At 41.6% G+C, this 15,078-nt stretch overlaps 1 long non-coding RNA gene across 1 annotated transcript; it reads right to left on the reverse strand.

Moving 5' to 3' along the window:
* Window positions 1–13,401: 13,401 nt before the first annotated feature.
* Window positions 13,402–14,726, reverse strand: LOC109615775. Its single transcript, XR_002196769.2, has 2 exons — window positions 14,629–14,726; window positions 13,402–14,269 (listed from the first exon to the last, which is right to left on the reverse strand). It is a non-coding gene; the product is annotated as an uncharacterized LOC109615775 (long non-coding RNA).
* Between the last annotated feature and the right edge of the window lie 352 nt (window positions 14,727–15,078).

A 15,078-nucleotide genomic window follows, 5' to 3' on the forward strand; every position in this document is an offset into this window, starting at 1 on the left:
GCAGTCATTGTCTGCAAAGGTTCATTATTAAAAATGAACATTTTATTTATTATTTTGTTAATTTGTCCAAATACATTTCAGCCCCTGAAATAAAGGGACTGTGTGTGAAAATGTTATTGAGCAGTATACATGTACACAGTATCCATCAGCCATAGCATTATGACCACCTGCCTTATATTGTGTAGTTCCCTGACAGCCCTGACCCGTCGAGGCATGGGCTCCACTAGACCTCTGTAGGTGTGCTGTGGTATCTGGCACCAAGACGTTAGCAGCAGATCCTTTAAGTTGTGTAAGTTGCGAGTTGGGGCCTCCATTGAACGGACCTGTTTGTCCAGCACATCCCACAGATGCTCGATTGGGTTGAGATCTGGGGATTTGGGGACTAAGTGAACACCTTGAACTAGTTGTCGTGTTCCTCAAACCATTCCTGAACTATGTGGGCAGTGTGGCAGGGTGCATTATCCTGCTGAAAGAGGCCACTGCCATCAGGGAACACTGTTGCCATGAAAGGGTGCACATGGTCTGCAACAATGCTTCCGTCTATCTGTCGGTCTTTATCTATAGCTTACTTTCTGTACTCGGGCTACTGGATGTAATGAATATTATATTAAGTGTTCCTTGACTTGATTTGCATGATCTACAAAAGTACACCTCCATTAGAAGCCATGCATCGGAGTATTTTTAGTTAATAACATTCACTTTAAAACAGGGACTTATTTTCCACTTGCTATGGCAATGTAAACACATTTCTTTCTGTACCAACAATGGACACTTGAATTAAATGTACTGTATATCTATGTATGCATTAATGTAATTAGTATATAGATAGATGGATACATTACCCATCAAAAGTTTGGCCACACCTACTCTTTCAAGGGGATTTCCTTAGTTTATTTATACATGTTGTATAATAATAGTGAAGAAAAACAAACAAATACATGGAATAAAACATGCAATTATTTAGTAACCAAAAAAGTGTTAAGCCTCTCAGATTTCCACATCTAGAGCTTAGTGGTCAATTATTTTCTCCTTCTGCTATCTCACTCCCTTTCTCGCTCTCCTCTGCTTCAGCAATCATTCCAAATTGCTTTTTCATGTCTAAGTTTAGAGTATAAACCAATCCTTTTCTCTCACTAATTGGTGTACTGACCAAATAGATCAGCTCTGAAAAATATTTCATGTGAAAAGGCCTGATGTGATTGCACAAAAGACATATTATTGGAAAGGAAATCGCAATTGGGCTGCCTGTGTGAAAGCAGCCTTTGTAGAACAACTGGTCTGTCAGTAATTCTCAAAGAGAGGAGAAATGCGAGACATCCTTCCACTTTCTACTTTTAAGCCTTTCCCCCTACTATTTCTACCTCTCTCCCGTGACTGAAGGAGAGGGAGGGAGAAAGAAAATGAGTGGAGTAAAACCTGAAGACCTTACGTTCACAGGGTCAAATTCTGTAAATCGTGTCCAATTGATTTCAAGCTGACTTAACTTCCCACACATGCACCACACAGGCACAGGGGCAGACCGGGAAATGTTTTGCCTGGCGGTGCCTCTCTAATGTGAGTTTTCTCCTGGCTAATAATTGGTAACTAAGGAAATGATCAACCTTCACAGTTTTTGTGTTCAACATTTTTAGGTTGATCGTTTTGTCCTTGTCCACTCCTGTGCATCCATGTGTACGCTCCTACACATTCCTGCATCTATTCTTGTGGGGATCAGAAAATCTAACTCTATACCCTAAACCTCATAGATGGGGACAAGTCACACATGGTCAAGTCCAAGCAAGTCTCAAGTCTTAACCATCAAGTCTCGAGTCAAGTCTCAAGTCACAGTTCAGATAAATCAAGCAAGTCAAGTCAAGGGTTCACACTAAGCAAGTCAAGTCGAGTCCTTATAAGTTTCAAGTCAAGTCACAGTACTAAAGAGATGAACACACACACATACTGTCTTCTGTTTCTGACATGCGCTCGGTGCCAAGCTCGATTTCAAAATCTAATATTTTTCTCCTCCGCGGTACAATTTTTTGGGGGGACAAAGCGGAGGGATCTTGAATCAACCTGAAGGGGTAGTATTCGCTATAACAACCGCCTCGCTATACCTTATCCCGCGCATTACATGGCTACCTACCAAATAAATATATAATTTGAATCCTGCTGCGTCCATAGTAACGCGCTGTTTTTCATGGCAACGGTCTGTTATCAAGAAATAACACGCATTCTGCACTGGAATTCAGCCAATCCATGTAATAAGGGCTAATAATAACAACCTTATAAACGAATTATTGTGACTGAAAAACTGCCTAATATGTAATTACGCTGTATGAGTAAAAAAACAAACTCTTCGTTTAGGTGCTAGTAATCACATCGGCGCCTCCATGTTAGCCTTTCATGCAGTAAAGTTAACTGTTATGGTGTAAGCACAATGCACAATTTTTAGTTTCCACACGCAGTCCACAAACACTTGAAAATGCCCACATTTAATACAGACATTATAGCCTACGTGTAATAATATACATGCCCGCTCATATTCAACTGAATATAAAGAGATTACTTTCTTACCTTTCCTTGTGGTTCTTAAAATAACGAATGAAATTTGACGTTGTTGCATATTTAGCATCTGGCAAATCTTTTTTTATTCACACGGTCCAGTTTAAAGTCCTTGTATCCAAATGATGCTATTTGTGGAGCTGGACTAACGTTACTGTCTGCCATGTTTGGCGCGGTTTGAATTGTGCAGCGTTAAAGGCACATACGCTGATTAGTGGTGCTGATGTCACAACATATAAAATAATTTTATTGCTGTTTGTTTATTATTAGTTCAAGTCATTGTCGAGTCTTCCACTTCAAGTCAAGTCAAGTCTCAAGTAACTTGTTCTCAAGTCAAAGTCAAGTCAAGTCATTTTCATACTTTAATCAAGCAAGTCACAAGTCCTTAAAATTGTGACTCGAGTCAAGTCATGTGACTCGAGTCCCCCACCTCTGCTAAACCTACCTCTAATACTGATTTTAAACGTAACCCTCACCCTAACCCAAACCTAACTCTAACCTTTATGCCTACATTTTACCTAGGCCTAGTTCCTAACCCTAAACGGTAATGTCTGAACCTAAAATTAATTCCAATACAATTGTAAAACTCACGCATGTAAATACACAGAAAACGGATTACTGCACTATTATAATATAAAACATATTCACTTTAAAGATTCAGAAACAAACAGGCATAATCTAACTGTTAATAGAATGCAAAGTAATGGGGAATCAATAGCTGGGCCAAGGAGAAGTCTATGAATGAAAAAGTGCCAGTGCCCTGTAGTGTGATCAATATAAGTGCATGTAGCTACAAACTCAAATACAGAGCACATTTTCAAAGGAGATCCAAGAAAATCATCCCTGGCATATAAAAGTAGTGTGAGTGAGTCATTCCTCAGACTGGAGCAGGACTGAAGAGGTACTCTGAATATTAATGAGTCCCTGAGGGCAGAGCCAAGGCCGTGGGCACACCCCCTACCAACCTGCTCTGTCAAATCATCTTCTAGGTGGCATGGGCTAAGAGTTTTTGGGCTAGGTGTTTAGGCTAGGGGGCTAGGAGCCATGGCCAAGCGGACTAAGAGAATCGGGGCTAGGTGTTTAGGCTTGTTGGTCAGGAACCATGGCCTTGGTTGGGCTAGGGGGCTAGGATAATTGGGGCTAGTTGTTTAGGCTAGGTGCTGGGAGAATTGGGGCTAAATGTTTGGGCTAGGGGCAGGGAGAACTGGGGCTAGATGTTTGGGCTAGTGGGCTTGGGCATGGGCTAGGTGTTTGGACTAGGGCCAAGTAGAATTGGGGCTAGGAGTTTGGACTAGGGGGGCTAGGAGAATGGGTTAAGATCCCAGAGAATACAAGTTGGTACAACGGATAATTGGTTAAAGGCCAGGGTGAAGTGGCACAGTTAAAACCGTCTTCTTCCTCAGAATACACTTGGTATAACAGTTCTGCCTCAGGATGCAGCTGTAGTAAAGCTCTCAGAGTGTGAGTGTGAGTGAGCGTGTGTACTATAGGTGTGTGGGTGGGTGAGTGTGTGTGTGTACTATAGGTGTGTGGGTGGGTGAGTGTGTGTGTGCGTATAGATGAAAGAGAAAGAGAGAGAGTGTGAGTGTGTTTTAGGAAATCTTTTGTCTCAAATGGTCTTGGCTGAGAGGTGGGAACAGAGAGTATCAATCATCCTATATATTCTAAGCCATCAAACTCTGGAATTTTTCTACACACACACACACACACTCACCTAACCTTAATAACCTAAACTTTTGTGCCTAAACTTAACCTAGCCGAACACACAAACCCATGACTAAACCTAAAAGTAACCCCAATTTTAATAGGATGTTTTCCCTACAACTAACCTCTCAGGCAAAATAAATAAAAAATAATACGGGGAACTGGCCAAATTACCTTGTGTGTGCCAATTTTCAGAATTTAATATACAGCTCTGGGAAAAATTAAGAGACCACTGCACACACACATAAAGCATGTGATTGACAGTGTTGTACATCACTGTGTCTTGTGCGTCTCAAATTCCTTTAGTTTTTAATTGTTAATAGGCTGAGTGTCAGTATGTGTATGTGTGCAAGAATGAGAACTCTGTTGAGCAGCTGGTACCTGTAGGACCCCACAGCGCCATCTAGCAGGATAATCTTTTAAATGCAGACCAAGGGCATGTCTATGACACAACCCTTAACCCTACAGTCAAACAGACCAAGGGCTTGTCTATGACCCAGTCCTTAACCCTACAGTCAAACAGACCAAGGGCATGTCTATGACCCAGTCCTTAACCCTACAGTCAAACAGACCAAGGGCATGTCTATGACCCAGTCCTTAACCCTACAGTCAAACAGACCAAGGGCTTGTCTATGACCCAGTCCTAAACCCTTCAGTCAAACAGACCAAGGGCTTGTCTATGACCCAGTCCTTGACCCTACAGTCAAACAGACCAAGGGCTTGTCTATGACCCAGTCCTTAACCCTACAGTCAAACAGACCAAGGGCATGTCTATGACCCAGCCCTTAACCCTACAGTCAAACAGACCAAGGGCATGTCTATGACCCAGCCCTTAACCCTACAGTCAAACAGACCAAGGGCTTGTCTATGACCCAGTCCTTAACCCTTCAGTCAAACAGACCAAGGGCTTGTCTATGACCCAGCCCTTAACCCTACAGTCAAACAGACCAAGGGCATGTCTATGACCCAGTCCTTAACCCTACAAACAGACCAAGGGCTTGTCTATGACCCAGTCCTTAACCCTACAAACAGACCAAGGGCTTGTCTATGACCCAGTCCTTAACCCTACAGTCAAACAGACCAAGGGCATGTCTATGACCCAGTCCTTAACCCTACAGTCAAACAGACCAAGGGCTTGTCTATGACCCAGTCCTTAACCCTACAAACAGACCAAGGGCTTGTCTATGACCCAGTCCTTAACCCTACAGTCAGACAGACCAAGGGCATGTCTATGACCCAGTCCTTAACCCTACAAACAGACCAAGAGCATGTCTATGACCCAGTCCTTGACCCTACAAACAGACCAAGGGCATGTCTATGACCCAGTCCTTAACCCTACAAACAGACCAAGGGCATGTCTATAATCCAGGCCTTGACCCTACAGTCAGACAGACCAAGGGCTTGTCTATGACCCAGTCCTTGACCCTACAGTCAGACACGTGCTGATCTTTAACTATTTAATTGGAAGTTATATACATTTGTATCTTACACCTAGCCACAGATGGCAAGGAGGAGGCAATATCAGATTACTTACATCCGTCAAACCCTCTCTGATTTCCACCTTTAGGGCTTAGTGGTCAATTTGAGATTGGGTTTAAAGCTCTTATTACATTCCCTTTCAACTTTACTAACCTGATCCCAACCAGGTGAGATCTTGATATGGAAGGCTAAGTGCTACCCTCATAATAGGGGTGGCTCATATCCAGTTCATCACATCTGCAGCTTGTGCTTTGCTCATTATTACGAGACATGCAGGTGGTAGAAGAGAGGAAAGAACACTAAAAATAGACTCACTACACTGTGACCTTCTAATGAAACCACGAGACGTAACTCACCCAATGTTAGACTTGGGGTTTGTTTATGTGAGTGTTTTGATACACAGAAAGTGTTTTGAAACAGAATGGAGGCACTATAAAAAAATCTAAAGAGGTCCTTCAAAATGAATTTTGTGCTTTTATGTGTCTCCTGAAAACTCCATTTGGGTTTGAATGCATGTAAGAGGCAGTTTTAGACTTTCAGTACAGGTAAAAAGGAATTTCAGTTAATGTAAAAGAGGGTTTCATTGCATGTTAAAGCGAGTATCAGTATATTTAAAAGGGATAGTCGGTTTCATTGTATGTTAGCAAATGGTTACGGTTTATATTGTAAATATATTAAGGGATGATAAGGAGTAGAATAAACAGAGTATGCTGGAGGAGTTGAACACTTGAACTCATTAAGATAAAAGACATTTAGTTCAAATTTCGTTGGTATTGTACACATAACCATACTGTAAACAAAATAATTATGGGGTGTATTTTACATCCATAAAAAACAGTAACAAACCTATACTTTCATTTAACCACATTCTTTCAGAATAAATCAAATTCAGTACTTTGCTTGAATTGTGGTACCTTCCATAAAGATAACCGAAGGCAAGGCCAATCAAATGATATATCTTATTGGACATTTTGTTCAAATAGCAAAGAATAAGTGAAGCAAGAGGCCCAACTGAGCAGAAAATCTGTCTTCTCCAGCAGGTGGTGTTTAATTTCTCTCACCAATTGATACATTTCATTTGGAGGTCAATGAGAGAGTATTGAATTTGGCCAATATTAAATTGAAGGATTTATTTGCTATATCAGGTAACTTTCAAAATCAAATACAATTTTGGTATTACATAGGTTGAGTATTTCATTAGTTTTACTTCCACATAGAATAATAGTAAAGGGATATCCAAATTATGAAATAATGCTTATGGAATAATGTACCAACCAAAAAGGCGTTAAACAGATCAAATACATTTCATGTTGTAAATTCTTTAAAGTTGCCATCCTTTGTCTTGATGACATCTTTGCATTCTCTTAACCATCTTTACGCAGTTGTCACCTGGAAAACATTTCAATTAACAGGTGTGCCTTGTTAGTTTGTGAAATTTCTCTCCTTAATTTGTTTGAGACAAATAGTTGTGTTGTGACAAAGTATGGTTGGTATTCAGAAGACCATCATTATGCCTGTAAAGGAGTAGTCCAAATGAAGGCAAAAAAAAGCTAAGCAAAGAGAAACAAGAGTCTATTATTACTTTAATACATTAATGTTAGTCAATCCGGAGATCTACAAGAACTTTGAAAGTTTCTTCAAGTGCATATGCAAAAACCATCAAGTGCCATGATGAAACTGTGTCACATGAGGACCACTACAGGAAAAGGAGGCCCAGTTACATCTGCTTCAGATGACAAGTTCATTAGTTACCAGCCTCAGCAATTAGTAAATAACTGCACTTCAGACTGCAGCCCAAATAAATGTTTCACAGAAACGTCTCAACATTAACAGTTCAGAGGAGACTGGGTGAATCAGGGCTTTATGGTCAAATTGCAATTGTCATTACCTAATGAAAAAACATAGACATTATTCTTTGGTGGACATTTTTCCTTTGGTCTGATGAGTCCAAATTAGATTTATTTTGTCTCCAACCGCCGTGTCTTTGTGAAACGCAAAGTGGGTGAACGGACCACATGTATGGTTCCCACTATTAGGAATGGAGGTGTAACGTGTGGGGGGCTTTGCTGGTGACACTGTAATTTATTTAGAATTAAAGTAATCACAGCATTCTGCAGTGAAACACTATCCCATCTGTTTTGAACTTAGTGGGACTATAATTAGTTTTTCAACAGGTCAATGACCTAAAACACCTCCAGGCTGTGTTAGCGCTATTTGACCGAGGAGAGTGATGGTGCTACATCAGATGACCTGACCTCCACAATAAGCTGACCTCTACCCAGTTGAGATGATTTCAGCTGAGTTGTACCGCAGAGTGAAAGAAAAGCTGCCAACAACTGCCCAGAATCTGTGGGAACTCCTTCCAAGTGTGCTGGAAAATAATTTCAGGTGATTACTTCATTAAGCACGTTGAGAGAATGCCAAGAGTTTGTAAAGCTGTCATCAAGGCAAAGGGTGGCTACTTTAACTTGTCTCCTTACAAATGTCCTAGTCCATTTCATGCTTGTGAGAGTATCTGCTGGCGTCGCATTTCACTGGAACTGTGCCTCGTTTGTTTTTGTTTGGTCTACTTTTCTTGTTTACAGTTTGTGTTCCATGCTTTCTACTCCTCGGCTTGTTAATACGAATCTTAACTAGGCACCATAGTCACTGTTCATGTTCCATTATTATGCTTCATCCCCCACTGGATAACCATCACCTGATTTTATTCTCAAACTCAACCCGCTCTCCACTCGTTTGTCATCACCTGGGCCCCAGCTATTCTCTCACACTGAGTAAGTTGCACCAGGTTGGAGGCTCTGGGTGTTGAGGGAACAGCACTCTTCTGGTTAAACTCATACCTCACCAACCGTACCCACTACATCTCCCTCAATGACACTCACACCTCACCAACTGTACCCACTACATCACCCTCAATGACACTCATACCTCACCAACCGTACCCACTACATCTCCCTCAATGACACTCATACCTCACCAACCGTACCCACTACATCTCCCTCAATGACACTCATACCTCACCAACCGTACCCACTACATCTCCCTCAATGACACTCATACCTCACCAACCGTACCCACTACATCTCCCTCAATGACACTCATACCTCACCAACCGTACCCACTACATCTCCCTCAATGACACTCATACCTCACCAACCGTACCCACTACATCTCCCTCAATGATACTCATACCTCACCAACCGTACCCACTACATCTCCCTCAATGACACTCATGCCTCACCAACTGTACCCACTACATCACCCTCAATGACACTCATACCTCACCAACCGTACCCACTACATCTCCCTCAATGACAATCATACCTCACCAACCGTACCCACTACATCTCCCTCAATGACATTCATACCTCACCAATTGTACCCACTACATCTCCCTCAATGGCCATAATTCCGATTCAACTACAGTTACACAGATGTCCCCCAGAGCTCTGTTCTTGGTCCTTTCCTCCTCCTCCCCCTTTGTCAGATCCTACGACACTTCAAACTTGACTGCCACTGCCATGCCGACGACACTCAGATTCATCTTAGCACCAAACCTCTCACCAACCCACCTCTGGCCCAACTTTGAATACTGCCTGTCAACTATAAAAACATTGATGCAGCAAAACTTCCTCAAGCTCAAAAGTGATAAAACTGATCTAATACCCACAGGCTCTAAATCCACGCTCACCGAAACTGGCAGCTTAGAGTAACTCAAAAGACTATTGCAAATCGCTTCTGTTAGCGTCCATAAACTACAAATGGACCAAAACTCAGCAGCCAGACTTCTAACCTACACTAAGTCCTGGCAGCACATCACCCCTATCCTCCAGGAACTTCACTGGCTCCCTGTCCCACAACACATTGATTATGAAATTCTTCTGCTCACCTATTAAGCCCTCCATCAGCTTGCTCCACCCTACCTCTTGGATCTCATTTCCCAATACCAACTCTCTAAGTCACTCCACTCTGCTACATCTGGTCACATCCTCTGGTCAGAGCTTTTGAGACAGGGAACTTTCAAGGGTTGCTCCATGTCCCTGCCCGTTCCCTTCCCCTAGCCCCTGCCCTTCCCCTAGGCCCTGCCCGTTCCCTTCCCCTAGCCCCTGCCCTACCCCTAGGCCCTGCCTGTTATCTTCCCCTAGCCCCTGCCCTTCCCCTAGCCCCTGCCTGTTATCTTCCCCTAGCCCCTGCCCTTCCCCTAGCCCCTGCCTGTTATCTTCCCCTAGCCCCTGCCCTTCCCCTAGCCCCTGCCTGTTATCTTGCCCTAGCCCCTGCCCTTCCCCTAGCCCCTGCCCTTTGTCCAGAGTCATCTCTGAGTCCTTTTCTTTACATTGGTTTGTTTATTGTCCAATCACTCTCCTTGAATGTTGTTGGATTTCACCTGTTGTTAAGCATCTGTGGGTACCAGAAAAGCGCTATTTAAGTCTAATGTATAATTATTATTTATTATTATTATATTACTATAATTATAACTTTGATTAACCTAAAATGTATGTTAATGTATTTTGATTTGTTTAGCACTTTTTTGATTACTACATGATTCCATGTGTGTAATTTCATAGTTATGTCCACACTATTATTCAACAATGTGGAAAATAGTAAAACCTAACATAATACCCTTGAATTATTAAGTGTGTCGAAACATTAACACAGTACTGTAGGTAAGACTTCTTTTTTGAAGGTTATCCTCTTTACAATTCCTATCTTTCCTAATCACTCTGTATACAGTAGATTATGGGTAATACAAAATGTTCAAACTTTTATTTTTTAGATAGCTGCATGTATGTGTAACCGTTTTAAGAATGTACTGTATGCTCTCTCCACAGCTAGCTTGAAAGGTTGCAGTTGGGGCTATCCAATTGGCACCCATTCATAAGTGAAACTGTTGGAATCTTGACTAGAAGAGTGGTCACATGGCGAAGCAGGTAACCATGAGTTTGCACCCAGTGTAGGGCCAGGAAAACTCTGAATAGAGAACGATAACTGTTAGTGATGAGTTAACCCATTCCTAGACTTTTAGCGTTCAATGACAGAGGTTTGTAAGGATTCAAGATGGTCCATATGATTCAGCCAGACCTGTGGTAGATATTAGTTCAATATTAAGGCATGGGTTTACAAATACAATGCATGCACACTTATTAGGCAAATCGTATTCCTCAAGATTTATTTTATTGTTGAACAAACAATTCTCTCAGTCAACCCAAAATATAATTAAACCTCAAACCTGAATGTTTAACAAAGGAAACATTTGATTTGATCTTTCTCAAATCAAATAGGGGAATACGTGTGCACAATTATTAGGAAACTAAATTACAAAAATAATTTCTCCAACTAACTTGTTTATTCTTAATTTTTTGAGTAAGTGCAAAAATAAGTAACACAAAATAAAAATGTAATAACATTTCTGACCTTTCAAAAATATTCAGTGACCGATATGGCCACCATTCTTGTCAATGACTGCCATGAGCCTTCCATCCATGGAGTCTGTCAGTTTCTTAATCTGTTCACGATCAACTTTTGTACTTGGATGCATGTGAGCATTGTCCTGCATAAAGATCATGGCCATCCTGAATGCTGAGGACTTCTTTCTGTACCACGGCTTGACGAAAGTATCTGTAGGTATGGGAGTTGAGTTTCAGACCATCTTCAAGTCACTCTCATTTCATCTGTCCATAAAAACTGAAAAATCGGTCTTCAGGTATTTCTTTGCCCAATCTATATGCTTCAATGTGTTAATTTTATTCAGTGGTGGTCTTCTTTCAGCCTTCTTGACCATGGCCATGTCTCTGAGCACTTGACACCTTGTACTTGCACTGGACACTCCAGGTTGATGCAGTTTTGGAATATGGTGGCACTGGAGGATAATGGGTTCCTGGTAGCTTCACGTTTAATTCTTCTCTTTTGCAGTTAATTTGCGTCTTTTCTTCTCCATGTGTTTTTTGCACCCTAGATGACTATTCGCAACGAAACGTTTGAGTGTCCGGTGGTCACGCCTCAATAGTTTAGCTATTTCAAGAATGTTGCATCCGTCTGAAATGCATTTTACAATATATGACTTTTCAGTGTCAGTTAAATCTCCAATTTTTGGCCCATTTTACAAGTTAATAAATAAGATCAGTAATTTCACATTTGGATTCAAATTCTAACTTGTTTCACCAGACAAACTTTACACAGTGCAACAAGCTGCTAACGTGTTACTGTATCCAGCCTAGGGTCAGAGTTGGGGAGTAACAGATTACAAAAAACATGAACTGTAATCTGTTAAATTACCAACTAAAATATTGTAATCGGATCAAATTTTTGTAATTACTTCTTGGATTACTTCAATCGAAAAATAATAGGTGCGTTATTTGAACCTGAATAACAATTGTGCGTCTGTGATCATCATTAGTGATGGGAAGTTTGTGATGGGAACGGTTATTAGACAAATCATAACAGAATTACAAAGAAGGAAAACCATATATATATATATATATATATTTATTATTATTATTATTTTTTAAGTACCATGACACCTCCTTGTTTTGTAACGTTAAACATTTTAATTTGGGTATGTATGTGCAATTTTATAGTTATTGACTCTATGAAATAGTATTTGAAAACTTTAGTATTAATGAGAACTGTTGTTTTTATGGGATACAGATGATAAACGTAATTGTCAATTTAGTAAATAGTTGAAGGATGATTGTAAAATGTTATTTCTTAGGCTTCTGAGGGAGGAATCCCAGACTGCAACATAATTGGTCCCAGCAAATGTGTGACTGACTGTTTCGCCCTTGTCACATGCAAGTTTTTCGTGCAGGTGTGTGAGTTTGCATGAGTCATGCAAGCGAGCATAAAACTTTGTGATTGGTCATGTGGAAGCAGAGGTTGTCATGGCAACTGAGCATACCGTAAGGATAAGCATACCGTAAGGATCCTAGCTGCCCCAGAATCTCTCTCCTACCTCCTTCTCGCTCTCTCCCCCCTCGCTCTCTCCGTCCTTCCTCCCTTCGACTCCCCCAAATTGGACAGTAACAGATAGGCATTGTTTGATGTATGAATTGGAGACCACGGAGATGTGCATACATTGTTGTTTGGAGATGTTGTTCAGAGTCTACATCTGCTGAGCTGTAAATCTTAATGACCTCTCCATAGACTGTGTGCAGCCCATCGAGTTCCCTTCTATTCCCGCTTCTGATGTCTTTCGCTACGAAGAGAAACTGCTTTTCAGTCCATCTCTGGCCTTCCCGGGTTCATTAATTCAAGGCCAGGTAGAATGTGGTGGAAGTCTCCCTCATGGCAGTGAGAACATTGCACCTTCTGCCTAAAAACAGACAGAGAAACATGTACTACAACCAATCAGCCTGGTCTCTGGTGCGTGATTTGACCTGTCAAGGTGTCTGAGGTTCTGACCTTAATCCTATGGAATTGTGTTTAGTAGGAAAATCACATGGTAGAGGAGCAGGCCGCAACACAAAAACATGGACTGTACTGGAAACAACGGGACGTGGCGTGATTCTTTCTCTAGAATTCCTCCCCCTCACCCATCACCTAACCCTTGTAACCACATTATGCCTCCCTCTTCTTTTTGTCTGCGTCCAAAGTGGCACCCTATTCGCTTCTTAGTACACAAGGTTTTACCAGCCCTTGTCAAAGTAATAATATATGAAAGCAATGAATAGGCTAGAGAGCGGCAGTCAGGACGTACTTTTTATGCCTCACTAAACCACAACACAGAAACAAATCAGATAAATGTGTTTCTGAATTCCAGCCGGCCTGACAGAATCCCATTCGCTTCTCTGAGAAATCCCAAGGTGATTTATTGGAATATTAGAGACTGGTCTGTGTCTGACAGATTATTACCAACAGCACACAACAACACCTGATGCCACAGTCCACACTCATCTGATCAGATTAGAGAGAAAGATAGAGGAAGATAGAAAACTAGAAAGACCAGAAGTTATAGAGACCACAGCCCATGGTCCATACATTCGTACACATTCTCGCGCCCACACACACTCCCAGTGTCCCTTAAGACTTAATGTATAGAAGCTGGTATAGATTTTCTCTTAAGTAGCCGTGTGAAGTGCTTTCTACTCACTGAGCAGTTAAAAACTCTGACTGCGCTTACCAACACTCTGCTCGTTGCTTTACATACAAAGAACAACATTAACGGGCATATACAGTCAATACAGACACTCATGAGAGACACAAAGTCAGAGCAGTGCCATTAAGTTGCTACCCGCGTTGCTGTGTTTTCTAATGTCTGGGCAAAGTCACGGTGTCACTCTAAAACCCCTCTCCGGTTGCCATCCTTCCATCGATCCCTCCATCAGGGGAGGAGACAGAAAAACTAAGTGGAGGAGAGATGGTGGACCAGGAGGATTGAACATGGAGTATCGACCTCCTCCCACCTCCTCAGCTGTGTCATCAGGAGAGTATTGATGCCTTGTCCGTCTCCTGCCCCGGGGAACTCTGGATAAATCTCTTTTTGAGTTTTTATTGGCTGTCTATCAGTGCTGGATCAGGTATCTCTGGCCTCTGTAACCCTGGGCCGCACCTGGATTAGGGAGACATAGTGAACTGCAGTTTCACCGAAAAGACTAACTGTACTTAGAAGTATCAAGAGCTGTTGGGACTTTAGCGCTAGCTGCCTGTACATTTTCTGAGACGTCCCGCCGCCGGGACACCAAACGTTTATGCCACAAAGTTTGCAAAGTGTTGTAAATTTTTTTTTTTGTTATAGGCATATTATATATGTGCAGAAAGCTTAGAATCTCGTTAATCTAACTGCAGTACAGATTTTAAAGTAGCTATTACGGCGACAAACTCCTATGCAAGTGTTTGAGTATAGTCAACATTCACAAAAATGGCACCAGGGTCGCTAGTTTGGTGTCTGATGGTAAATTGCGTACTTACAATGAGCGGTCTTCTTCTGAGTTCTTATCTTGATGGTCCCAGAGATATAACCATGCGTCGTTTTGTTTGATAAATTCTGTTTTTATAAACCAAAACAATTCATGTTCTCCACAGCGTTGTACAACAAAATCCAACTCGGAGCAAAACTATTAATGATATTCAAACCTTCCTAGGTTTTAACACCGAAATAATTGGTATTCCTGAAAAGAACAGTCTCAAGCATTTAACAAGACATAGTTTATCCTTCTGCATTGCCTGTATGCTTTGCACCACGTAAGCAAAGACATGCGCATGTCTTTGGTAGCATGTAACTCCCTCAAACAACGACCAATGGATTTGAAACTCGCTAGGTTTGGAGCACGCGAGCCACACTTATCGGCAAATTTCAAACGATCACCGTCAGAGGCACACACAGGACACACCACCAGTGCGCACCACCCCCACAAATCT

The sequence above is a fragment of the Esox lucius genome, chromosome 1 (assembly GCF_011004845.1).
Source record: "Esox lucius isolate fEsoLuc1 chromosome 1, fEsoLuc1.pri, whole genome shotgun sequence".
Lineage (NCBI taxonomy): Eukaryota > Metazoa > Chordata > Actinopteri > Esociformes > Esocidae > Esox > Esox lucius.